The sequence below is a fragment of the Oncorhynchus clarkii genome, chromosome 12, assembly GCF_045791955.1.
Source record: "Oncorhynchus clarkii lewisi isolate Uvic-CL-2024 chromosome 12, UVic_Ocla_1.0, whole genome shotgun sequence".
Lineage (NCBI taxonomy): Eukaryota > Metazoa > Chordata > Actinopteri > Salmoniformes > Salmonidae > Oncorhynchus > Oncorhynchus clarkii.
Window position 1 is genome coordinate 35,771,944 of NC_092158.1, and position 12,016 is coordinate 35,783,959.

At 39.3% G+C, this 12,016-nt stretch overlaps 1 protein-coding gene across 9 annotated transcripts in view; it reads right to left on the reverse strand.

The window, feature by feature from the left end:
- The window catches only part of LOC139423110 (nuclear receptor corepressor 1-like), a 121,449-nt gene extending 110,050 nt beyond the window's left edge, over positions 1–11,399 (reverse strand). For 7 of the 9 annotated variants that reach the window (XM_071174769.1, XM_071174768.1, XM_071174771.1 and 4 more), the window contains exon 1: positions 11,278–11,399. The gene's annotated coding sequence lies outside the window, so the exon portion shown is untranslated. Of the gene's footprint in view, positions 1–1,386; positions 1,506–11,277 lie in introns of those variants that run through there. The other 2 variants (XM_071174773.1, XM_071174766.1) reach the window with 2 other exon arrangements.
- Between the last annotated feature and the right edge of the window lie 617 nt (positions 11,400–12,016).

Sequence of the window (12,016 nt, forward strand, 5' to 3'; positions counted from 1 at the left end):
CCCTATTATATTTATTTATTTTGCTACTTTGCACCCCAGTATTTCTACTTTGCACACTCATCTACTGTCAATTCTACCATTCCAGTATTTTAAATTGCTATATTGTATTTACTTCACCACCATGGCCTATTTATTGCCTTTACCTCCCTTATCTCACCTCATTTGCTCACATTGTATATAGACTTATTTTTCTACTGTATTATTGACTGTATGTTTGTTTTACTCCATGTGTAACTCTGTGTTGTTATATGTGTCAAACTGCTTTGCTTTATGTTGGCCAGGTCACAGTTGTAAATGAAAACTTATTCTCAACTTGCCTACCTGGTTAAATAAAGGTGAAATACATTTAAAATAAAAAAAATAAAAAACACCAACACCAGTAGAAATCCACTTTTTCGAGTAGAAAGACGATGGCCAGATGTTACCTAATGCAACATCACAACCACCATAAAAATATTGAATGGGTCTTCCACTTCCCTCATTCATGTCAAAAAGTCATAATTTTTGTAAAAGTATGATATATTTGGGCTTGAAATAACATAACTGCCCGCTTCAAGCAAATTTGTGCCAATGACGTGTCTTTTCCTATGCAATGGCATGTCAATGTTTTTTTGTTTCAGGGCTGGGTTTTATTTGAATGGTACCATACCACCCACCAGCATGGCATTGTTTTTTATTCATAACCACCTGCAAATTTTGCAAGTTGTGACTGCTGAGCTAAATAATAGAATCTTTGGATACAGCAAAGTTGGTGGATAAATTACGATGGTTCACTCAGACCATTTACCATTGAAAAAAAATGGTTGGTTCCGATCTACTTAACGGGGTGGCTCTCCCATAGACACTAATGCAATAGCAGCTGGGTCTGGTCTACTTAGTTCATTGACTTTCTTCTGTCTCTGGCTCAATGGCTGGCTTAGAAATGGTGAAAAGTAAAAGTGGTGCAAACTTATGTTTTTTCACCTCCACTTTTTTACCAGCAAAATTTCATAATCCATTGGATAATTTGTCAAGTTTCACTTATTTTTGTGCTAGTCTAAAAATAGACGGTAGAATTGCGTGATACAATTTCATTTTAGATGTCGATTAACTTCTTGCGTCGAGCAATCCCGTATCCGGGAGCGTAATCATAGCCTCAAGCTCATTAGCATAACGCAACGTTAACTATTCATGAAAATCGCAAATGAAATGAAATAAATATATTGGCTCACAAGCTTAGCCTTTTGTTAACAACACTGTCATCTCAGACTTTCAAAATATGCTTTTCAACCATAGCTACACAAGCATTTGTGTAAGAGTATTGATAGCTAGCATAGCATTAAGCCTAGCATTCAGCAGACAACATTTTCACAAAAACAAGAAAAGCATTCAAATAAAATCATTTACCTTTGAAGAACATCGGATGTTTTCAATGAGGAGACTCTCAGTTAGATAGCAAATGTTCAGTTTTTCCAAAAATATTATTTGTGTAGGAGAAATCGCTCCGTTTTGTTCATCACGTTTGGCTAAGAAAACAAAACGAAAATTCAGTCATTACAACGCCAAACTTTTTTCCAAATTAACTCCATAATATCGACAGAAACATGGCAAGCGTTGTTTAGAATCAATCCTCAAGGTGTTTTTCACATATCTATTCGATGATAAATCATTCGAGGCAGTTTGGTTTCTCCTCTGAACCAAATGGAAAAATGCACGCAGCTGGAGATTACACAATAATTTCGACGGAGGACACCAAGCGGGCACCTGGTAAATGTAGTCTCTTATGGTCAATCTTCCAATGATATGCCTACAAATACGTCACAATGCTGCAGACACCTTGGGGAAACAACAGAAAGTGTAGGCTCATTCCTGCGCATTCAAAATCTGGGGCACTTCCTGTATGAAATTTAATCTTGGTTTCGCCTGTAGCATTAGTTCTGTGGCACTCACAGACAATATCTTTGCAGTTTTGGAAATGTCAGAGTGTTTTCTTTCCAAAACTGTCAATTATATGCATAGTCGAGCATCTTTTCGTGACAAAATATCTTGTTTAAAACGGGAACGTTTTTTTTATCCAAAAATTAAAAGAGCGCCCCCTATATCGAAGAAGTTAAGGTAGCCCCCAAACCTCTCTGATTCAGAGGGGTTGGGTTAAATGCGGAAGACACATTTCCGTTGAATGCATTCTGTTGGACAATAGGCATGGTTTAGGTAGGCTGCTAGTCTTTCTGAAATAATTATTTTCACTTGACTTACAGTATGCTTGTCCGAACTGAAATGGCGCTCACATTGCTTTATAGAGTTGTCCCCGACAACAACAAAAACTTGGGTTGACCTAAAGTAGTCTGGTCAATGTTTAAATGTGTATTTTTTCATATACAGACAAACCTTATGTCTATATGCATTGAGCTTGTCTGATGCTTTAAGCACTTTGTTTGATGAAATAACAAACAAATAACTCAAGAGGGATCCAGAGATCAAGATAACCAGAAGAAGAAAATAAAAAAACCTGACCCAACCATTCTCCTGCTCCTGCAGATTCTGCCGTTACTCTCCTGAAGTTGCCGGTAATAGGCTACATAAGTCGGCTGCACACTTTCATGTGGAATGCCAATTTTTCTTACCGTTTCTACCGATCTGAGTGGACGTTATGGTTTTCATATGCATATTTTAATTTCATTTATAACGTCTTTGTGACGCAAAATCATTGTCATATTGTTAATTAATTCTACCAACCTAAAAAGTAACTTCTATTGCCAACTATGTAAAAATTACCTACAAAAAGCCAACAAATCTAAACATTGCAGCCTGCAGGTAGGACATATCCTGATAAAAATAGAGATCCTATAAATCACATTGGCTATGCATGGCCTGTCTGCAACAAACTTGAAACAAATATTAACTTGGGTCCAGCCTGAAGCTTGAGCTAGAAAACTTGCAACATTTTATAAAATATTCTGGGCCATCAGATTTTCCTGCGCCAGTGAGCTCAGAACAGACACAGCTGTAGGCTATTTGCGCAAGGGATAACGAGTAATCAGGTAGGCCTATTTTATGACGTTTCCACTGGATCAAAGCATGACGTTTTTCCCTTTCACGCAGAGTGGTTATCTAAATGGGGAGAGCTGGAAAGATTTATCAAATACATTAAGGAACTATTGTCATTCTCAATGGTTGTAAAAACAGAGTTAGTTTGCTTGCTGTCTGAGGAGAAGAAAACATTACATTCAGAGGCTCCACAGCTCAATAGTGGTTGTGCGTTAAGCCAATCAGATCCCCAAATGTGCACATTCATATGCCTCCATTTGCAGGCAGAACAGGTAGCCTATAGGCCTACTTCTAAGCATAAACTAGGTGTGTGTCCTAACTCAACATTGATAGGAGCACTCCAAACAAAAAGACAATGACTAAATTGAAAAAACACAAAAAGGCAATGAAATAAACCAAAACTTGTTTCACACAAGAAGCATAGGTTGTGCACTCTGCGAGTAATGTGTCCAGTCCGACAATGAGAATGGTAAAAGACTAATAATAATAAATAATATATTGAATGCATTAACAGAAATGACCGTAACCAAACAAACATTGGAAATTAGAAATGATAGGAATTAATAGCAAATGTACTACAGTTGAAGTCGGAAGTCTACATACACTTAGGTTGGAATCATTAAAACTTGTTTTTCAACCACTCAACAAATTTCTTGTTAATGAACTATAGTTTTGTCAAGTCGGTTAGGACATCTACTTTGTACATGACATAAGTCATTTTTCCATCAATTGTTTACAGACTTATAATTCAATGTATCACAATTCCAATCGGTCAGAAGTTTACATACACTAAGTTGACTATGCTTTTAAAACAGCTTGGAAAATTCCAGAAAATTATGGACATGGCTTAAGAAGCTTCTGATAGGCTAATTAACATAATTTGAGTCAATTGGAGGTGTATGTATTTCAAGGCCTACCTTCAAACTCAGTGCCTCTTTGCTTGCCATTATGGGAAAATCAAAAGAAATCAGCCAAGACCTCAGAAAATAAAAAATTATAGATCTCCACAAGTCTGGTTCATCCTTGGGGGCAATTTCCAAGCGCCTGAAGGTACCACGTTCATCTGTACAAACAATAGTACGCAAGTATAAGCACCATGGGACCACGCAGCCGTCATACCGCTCAGGAAGGAGACGGGTTCTGTCTCCTAGAGATGAATGTACTTTGGTGCAAATCAATCACAGAACAGCAGCAAAGGACCTTGTGAAGATGGAGGAAACAGGTACAAAAGTATCTATATCCACAGTAAAACGAGTCCTATACCGACATAACCTAAAAGGCCCCTAAGCAAGGAAGAAGCCACTGCTCAAAAACTGACAGACTACGGTTTGCAACTGCACATGGGGACAAATATCGTACTTTTTGAATGTCCTCTGGTCTGATGAAACAAAAATATAAAAGGCCATCGTTATGTTTGGAGGAAAAAGGGGGGTGCTTGCAAGCCCGAAGAACACCATCCCAACCGTGAAGCATGGGGGTGGCAGCATCATGCTGTGGGGGTGCTTTGCTGCAGGAGGGACTTGGTCACAAATGGGTCTTCCAAATGGACAATGACCCCAAGAATACTTCAAAAGTTGTAGCAAAATGGCTTAAGGTCAACAAAGTCAAGGTATTGGAGTGGCCATCACAAAGCCTTGACCACAATCCTATAGACAATGTGTGGGCAGAACTGAAAAAGCGTGTGCGAGCAAGGAGGCCTACAAACCTGACTCAGTTACACCAGCTCTGCCAGGAGGAATGGGCCAAAATTCACCCAACTTATTGTGGGAAGCTTGTGGAAGGCTCCCCGAAACATTTGACCCAAGTTAAACAATTTAAAGGCAATGCTACCATAAACTCAATTAGTATATGTAAACTTCTGACCCACTGGGAATGTGATGAAAGAAAGAAATCATTCTCTCTACTATTATTCTGACATTTCACATTCTTAAAATAAAGTGGTGATCCTAACTAACCTAAGACAGGGACTTTTTACTAGGAATAAATGTCAGGAATTGTGAAAAAGTTTAAATATATTTGGCTAAGGTGCATGTAAACTTCCGACTTAAACTGTATATTTAAATGGAGAATTGATAGACTAACAATCAAATGCAAATAATTCACACAACGGTGTTATGAAACAATTAATGTGCACAAATTGGCAGAAGAGAGCGCATTCTGTTGAGGGAAGTGCATTGTGCATTTTAACCACACACACCATTTTCTTCTTGGACTGTGCCATCCGCAATGGATTAGTTCACTGAGATAGGTGTCTTGTGTGCCATTAAAAATATATTTTCTACTGCTCTACAATTTTTTTTAAAACTTGGTCAACCAATAGTCTGTCGGCCAAACAATCGATTAATTGGGGTCAGCACTTTCATTAGCTCGCTAAGGTTAGCATGAAAGCTAGTTACACTGGCAGCTGGCAGTGTGTTTCTCTGCTACATGTGGAAATCACAACGTTCCCACACCCAATTTCTGAATAGATATTAGCAGCCTAAATCAATCTCCGATTTGTAACCTGAGGCTGCATTCATTGTAACTGGGGATTTTAACAAGGCTAATCTGAAAACAAGACTCCCAAAATTGTATCAGCATATCAATTGCGCAACCAGGGCTGGTAAAACCTTGGATCATTGCTATTCTAACTTCCGCGATGCATATACTGATACTCCCAAGATGGCATAGCAGTTCAGACGTATTTTTGTCCTCGTCCTGTCGTGTCCCGTAAAATATAAATAAATATATATATATACACACACACACAACTTTTTTTCACATACATTTTTAATTTTCCAAAAACTCATCTTCAGAACACTCTCCTGCAATCCGTTTCACCAATTTATATTTATATAAAAAAGTATTATTTACCTCAGATCTGTGATCCTCCGAGAGGCTAGCCAGAAATTAGCCAGAAGCTAGCCGGGAGCTAGCCAGAAGCTGGTACAGAAGCTACTCTGAAGCTGGTTCAGGGGCTAGTTCAGAAGCTAGTTAGCTTATTTGCTGGCTAATCGTTGGTACTCAGCTGACCACGGTTTGTGGTCATCGGCTGTCCGTCGGCTCGAGAATCTATCGCCAGTTTTGTACGGCGCGGTGCAGCGCAGCGCGGCTCGGAGCGGAACATATCGGACCAATTTTTCTCTCCATGTCCCTGGATTTCGGCCGCGGGCTCTGGACGTCCATGCCTGGATCTCGCAGCTGCTATCCGTGTGACTATCGGCTTTCGTCGATTCCGGAGCTAACATCAATTGTTCCGGAGCTAGCCAGCTGAAGAGTTCCATCAATCACTCCTGGGCTGCAGTCACCTATCCGGACCCGTTTTGCTGCCTACGCGGCACCCCACCGGGCCTTCACGGCTAGACTGCCGACGTTGTCTACCCGAGGGAACTGTCCGGCTGGCTCCTCCGGCGCAACGTTGCCTGGGCGCCCATCTGCGGCCTGCTAGCCGTTGGCTATCTGAATAGACAATCGGACAATTTTTATTTTATTTTTATTTATTTATTTTTATTCTTGGGCCTCTATAACTATATCTATTGTTTTTATTTTTGTTGTTGTTGTGTGATTTGGATTCATCCCCTCTACCACACGGAAACCCACTAATCTACTGACGCAAGAGTTGGCTAATAACAGACCTCCATCTTATGCTAGCTTGCTCCTATGCTAGCTTGCTACCGATTTAGCTGTCTAAATCGCCGTGACCCCCAACCAACCTCTCCACTCACTGGACCCTTTTGATCACTCGACTGAGCATGCCTCTCCTTCATGTCAATATGCCTTGTCCATTGCGGTTCTGGTGTTTATTGGCTTATTTCACTGTAGAGCCTCTAGTCCTGCTCATTATACCTTATCCAACCTATTAGTTCCACCACCCACACATGCAATGACATCTCCTGGTTTCAATGATGTTTCTAGAGACAATATCTCTCTCTTCATCACTCAATACCTAAGTTTACCTCCACTGTATTCACATCCTACCTTACCTTTGTCTGTACATTATACCTTGATGCTATTTTATCGCCCCCAGAAACCTCCTTTTACTCTCTGTTCCAGACGTTCTAAACGACCAATTCTTATTGCTTTTAGCAGCACCCTTATTCTACTCCTACTCTGTTCATCTGGCGATGTAGAGGTGAATCCAGGCCCTGCAGTGCCTAGCTCCACTCCTATTCCCCAGGCGCTCTCTTTTGACGACTTCTGTAACCGTAATAGCCTTGGTTTCATGCATGTTAACATTAGAAGCCTCCTCCCTAAGTTTGTTATATTCACTGCTTTAGCACACTCTGCCAACCCGGATGTTCTAGCTGTGTCTGAATCCTGGCTTAGGAAGACCACCAAAAATTCAGACATTTTAATTCCAAACTACAACATTTTCAGACAAGATAGAACTGCCAAAGGGGGCGGTGTTGCAATCTACTGCAAAGATAGCCTGCAGAGTTCTGTCCTACTATCCAGGTCTGTACCCAAACAATTTGAACTTCTACTTTTAGGAACTGAAACGTTAGCACATATTGCACTTTTACTTTCTTCTCCAACACTTTGTTTTTGCATTATTTAAACCAAATTGAACATGTTTCATTATCTACTTGAGGCTAAATTGATTTTATTTATGTATTATATTAAGTTAAAATAAGTGTTCATTCAGTATTGTTGTAATTGTCATTATTACAAATATATATATATATTTTTAATTTATTTAAAAATAGGCCAATTAATCGGTATCTGCTTTTTTGGTCCTCCAATAATCGGTATCGGCGTTGAAAAATCATAATCAGTCGACGTCTACTCTACATCATCTACTGCATCTTTATGTAATACATGTATCACTAGCCACTTTAAACTATGCCACTTTGTTTACATACCCTACATTACTCATCTCATATGTATATCTACTGCATCTTGCCTATGCCGTTCTGTACCATCACTCATTCATATATCTTTATGTACATATTCTTTATCCCTTTACACTTGTGTGTATAAGGAAGTAGTTTTGGAATTGTTAGGTTAGATTACTCGTTGGTTATTACTGCATTGTCGGAAATAGAAGCACAAGCATTTCGCTACACTCGCATTAACATCTGCTAACCATGTGTATGTGACAAATAAATTTGATTTGAACCTAAACAAGAATTTCCACTTTAGGACAGGAATTACCTGAAATAGGTGTGGCAACTTCTGAGGTGGGCCTTTAAAGGCTTATGATTAATATTATAAACAATACGCACTTACGTCAAATGTATTACAATACCAGTAATACTGCCAACTTACATCATTGTGAGAAGAAAGAAAATGTGAACAGAAATGTAGCTGACCACCTGCAGTAACCCCATGGACCACAGGTTGAAAATCACTAGCATAGACAAGCATCCATCAATGGCCTATATATCTGTCTGGACGTGAGGGTAGCAGTGTTGTAGGAGGCTGCTGCAAGGGTCAAGCCCAACGTAAGTATTAACAGAGGGGCTCTCTGGAGCAAACCTCATTGTGGAGGGCAAACCTCCTTGTCCAATAAAAAGAGCACACTACAAACAAAACATTTTGAATTGCCATGCTTTAATGTACACTACCGTTCAAAAGTTTGGGGTCAGTTAGAAATGCCCTTGGTTTTGAAAGAAAAGCTAATGTTCTCGTCCATTAAAATAACATCAAATTGATCTGAAATACAGTGTAGACATTGTTAATGGGCAAAAGAACACAGACACCGGACAGGCCAGCATCCTGGAATCACCCCTTTACTGTTGAGACTGGTGTTTTGCGGGTACTATTTAATGAAGCTGCCAGTTGAGGAATTGCGAGGTGTCTGTGTCTCAAACTAGACACTCTAATGTACTTGTCCTCTTGCTCAGTTGTGCACCGGGGCCTCCCACTCCTCTTTCTATTCTGGTTAGAGGCAGTTTGCGCTGTTCTGTGACGGGAGTAGTACAGTGTTGTAGCGCCATCCATTTTCAGGGCTAGTTGATTCGGCAGGTGAGTTGTTACACACTCCTTAGCGGATTCCGACTTCCATGGCCACCGTCCTGCTGTCTATATCGACCAACACCTTTTCTTGGGTCTGATGAGCGTCAGCATCGGGCGCCTTAACCCGGCGTTCGGTTCATCCCGCAGCGCCAGTTCTGCTTACCAAAAGTGGCCCACTAGGCGGCTCGCATAGCTTCAGTTTCTGGAATATCCTTCATTTCTCAGAACAAGAATAGACTGACGAGTTTCAGAAGAAAGTTATTTGTTTCTGGACATTTTGTGCCTGTTATCGAACCCACAAATCCTGATGCTCCAGATACTCAGATTGTCTAAAGAAGGCCAGTTTTATTGCTTCTTTAATCAGTACAACATTTTTCAGCTGTGCTAACATAATTGCAAAGGGGTTTTCTAATGATCAGTTATCCTTTTAAAATGATAAACTTGGATTAGCTAACACAACGTGGCATTGGAACACAGGATTGATGGTTGTTGATAATGGGCCTCTGTAGACATTCCATTTAACCAAAAAATAATAATAATTCTGCCATTCCCAGCTACAATAGTCATTAAGAACTTTAACAATGTATACACTGTATTTCTGATCAATTTTATATTATTTTAAAAATTGACAAAAAAAAGTGATTTTCATTCAAAAACAAGGACATTTGTAAGTGACCCCAAACTTTTGAACAGTAGTGTAATTTAGAAAAACTCCTTGCACCGAAGGTCCCCATCTTCCTTTTCGGAGTTACACTAATGCAGATCTCTAGATCTCTAATGTCATGCTGCTTCCCTAAAAAAAATAGGTGATTCTTGAAGGGAACCAAATCGCCACAGTTGCTCTCCAAAGTTGCAGTTGCCTATGAGCTTTTCCTTCAAATGCATAAACAATAAATTGGCATAAAATATCCTGCAGAAACACTGATTTCATACTTGAAATGACACACTACCTAGACTATGATGAAACAGGGATCCTCAAATCCACCCCTCTCATGATTGTGAACAATCTCTGATACAACTTGGATATAGGCTACAGAAACCAAAATGCACTAGCGGCATGTGCAAGGTAAGGTGGCAGCTTTCCCCAGTGCTTTTTTGATGCTTGTTCTACATGCCCACAAGGATGGCACAATAATTATCTTCCATCGGGCTATGCCATCCTCCTGTCAAGAATTTAGCAACAGATAAAACCCAAGGCAATGCAACGTTACAACCACCAATAAGAATATTGAATGAGTCTCTTCCACTTCCCTCATTCCTATATTTGTTTTACATAAAATGTAACGTTCGATAAAATAGTTAAACTGACAACCAATGAGGCCATATTATCGGATACGATGAGACAGGTCAAGTGTGCACTTCATAAATAAACTGGATGATCGGAGTCTGCATCTTTAGGCCAGCTGACATTAGAGGACTTGGTTCACATTCTACTCAATACTGAGTTGCTCATCAATACAGAACATATCTAATACGACTCTTATTGTCGTTTGGTACCAGTTTGTTGACAGACAGGACCAGATGTTGAATTGTAGTTGCAAGGAAAAAACGTAGTTCAGGCTGAATAAATAACAAGCACTGATTGCAACAAACCACACTGAATATGATATTAGAGCAATGTGTTGACTAAACATACTGTCTCCGTGAAAGATTCAAATAGTTACTTTTGTGTTTGTTGGTGATGCTGGTTATACAGATGTTTACAATTAATAGCTAGTTTGTAATCATGTTAGCGAGCTAACTTACATGACATGATTGCCTAGCTAGCTAGTTTGCGCATAACGTTTACGTTACAAGCTAGAAATATAACCTTCACATCATCTCTGAAAATCAATTATTAACTACGATTGTCTAAAACGATTGATCTAGTTAATATTCAACACAAGATTACAGCTGCAAACATTAGTAGCAACTTGGCATAGGCAATGCTCGCTGCAGTCTCTGCCTGGTGCTTTTTGCCTTGTTAGCTTACATGCTAGCTAGTTTACAATATCGATAGCTTGTTGCTGAATTTAAGGATATGTGCGTTTCATTTTTGTTGAAATTAACGGTAGCCTTCATTTGTCATAAATATGTAAATGCAGCATACTTGACCCGTTATAAAGTACATAAAACATCGCATACCGTAAAACGACATTGTGTTGTTGGCTACAATATTTCACCTATGATTTCTCAACCAAGCCGCCATCTTGCAAAGGGTAATTCGCACCCTATAGTACAGTACGCTAAAGTGGCAGCTAAGCGTAACCCAAAGTTCTGCTATATTTTCAAAACATGTAACTTCTCTGCACATACAAAGAGATAGGTACTCACCTCACATTCGGAAAAATACCCTGTACGAAGTCAAATGGGGTCTTATAGGGCAGATGCTTGTAAATCCGCTGTTGACAGACTGTGGAAGAGTGTTGTAGACAGAAGGCTGCACCACAGAGTTTGGCTGCACCACATTTGATTTGTCTAGTATCGATGTCCTGGCAGGATTGTGTAAATTCTTACATTTAAGAAAATACAGGACTTTCATGAAGCATATTTTTTGTGAGTGTTAAAGATATTTTAAAATAGTGATTAGCATTCAAATCATCGTTTTCCAAACTACGTGATTTTTTAAAAAGTATTTATTTTTATTATACCAAAGAGGATAATGTTGTGTAACGTTCAAACCATCCCCACAGGCGAACCAAAGTTCCATCGTGGCTCCCTCCTGAGACACAAACTGCATGTTGAACCCCCAAAATACAAGTAATAATGTGTCCACAGTTTAGATAAAACAAAAAACATGATTTGAATAAGATAAATTATCGGTTGGTTGTTTCACGTTACCTTACTTGCACCTTTAACGGAGTTGTCAACAAACGGATGCATCCAACAGAAAAGGGGTAACTTTCATATGCCTATTTAACGTTATCATTAGAACATTTCTGAATTTCATATCAAATGGATATTCGTTTATTTACGGCAATTTTCTGTGAGTTTTTTGTAGATAGATATGATATATTGTCAGGGTATTAAAATGTTACGTTCCAGAAACAGGAAATATTGCAGAATATGTTAC